The sequence below is a fragment of the Otolemur garnettii genome, unplaced genomic scaffold (assembly GCF_000181295.1).
Source record: "Otolemur garnettii isolate 467f Iridium unplaced genomic scaffold, OtoGar3 scaffold00133, whole genome shotgun sequence".
NCBI classification, from domain to species: Eukaryota; Metazoa; Chordata; class Mammalia; order Primates; family Galagidae; genus Otolemur; species Otolemur garnettii.
Genome location: NW_003852528.1, coordinates 16,113 through 17,402, shown reverse-complemented (window position 1 = coordinate 17,402; position 1,290 = coordinate 16,113).

Sequence of the window (1,290 nt, the reverse complement as noted above, 5' to 3'; positions counted from 1 at the left end):
AGGATCTTTTCAGAATTATTCATCTCCCGCAAATTTCCTCCTAGGGGTTAGCAAGAATTGCATGGTTTGACTTTTAATAACATTCTTGCCTGTAGATTCTATGGACCAGGCTTCAGCTTCAGGGAGGGGCGCTTGAGAAGTGATTCGTGGGGTGTCTGACACAGAGCCCTGACGGCTTAGAAGAGGCTTTCTATCAGGTGGGTCTAGCGGTTCTGGGGAGCTAGCTCAGAAGGACCCTCCTGTTCCCATTGTCATCTTTGCAAGATGTTCATTTGTCCTAACTAAAGGCTCACCTTGGACTATCAGAATTTGATTTTAATTCTCCTTGGATTCAATCTACTTTAGAAAATGGATTATAAGGAATATTCCAGAAGTTTGCTTTTGTTCCATTAAATTAAAAATATTCAGCTTGCAAGTGATAACCTTTAAAAGATCCAGTGCCCTTGGGAGGACAAAGTTGCTGAGTCAGGTCCTGAGGCCTTTGCACACTGAGGATGGCATTTCCCTTCTCACATGCCTTGGATTTCTAGGACAGAGGTAAAGGGATATGACTAAGACAGAGGACTGCTCATCACTTTTTAATTCTCAGGAATGAACACGGCTTCCATTTCCGCTAGCTAAATCAAGTGTGCCCCGGGAGAGCCCACGGTGGAGTGGCTGCACGGGGCTGCCATAGCTTAATGCAGCCTCACCCAGCAAAGCAGGAGGCCTGCGCTGCTCTCCCCTTGTTCCTCCTACAGAGGCTTGTGGCTGGGAGGTGTCTCGGCAGTCTCTCTCTTCCTCCATGTACAAGGCGCAGTTCCCAAATAAAAGCCAGGGAGAGTCTGTGAGCAGTGGACCCCTGGAGGCAGGATGTCTGGGGAATAGAGCCGCTCTGTCTGCATGTGCTGATCAGTCAGTCCCCTCTGGGTCATGATATCAAGGGCAGCATAAAATGGTCACTCAGCCAAAAGGCTCACCTACCCAGAAGAAGGACACACTGGCTTTCTGCGTTCCTGGGAAAGCCCCTTTTTCTGAGCATCTTAGACACCAATGTAAAACCAGGCTGAAATATCAAGCACTCAGCACAGACTGTGCTCGCTATCTGGAGACTCTTAGAAAGCTTGTCCATCAAGCTTGTTTCATTTGTAGTGAGGTGTAAGATGAGATTGAGGGCTGTTCATGCTCCATTGTCCTCGGATAAATATACATCTCTCAGTGTTGATGGTAAATTATGTAATCCCCCAAGAAAAGAAGTGGGGAAGAAACCACAGGACTTATAAACCACCTTGCAGAAAGAAGAATACAATC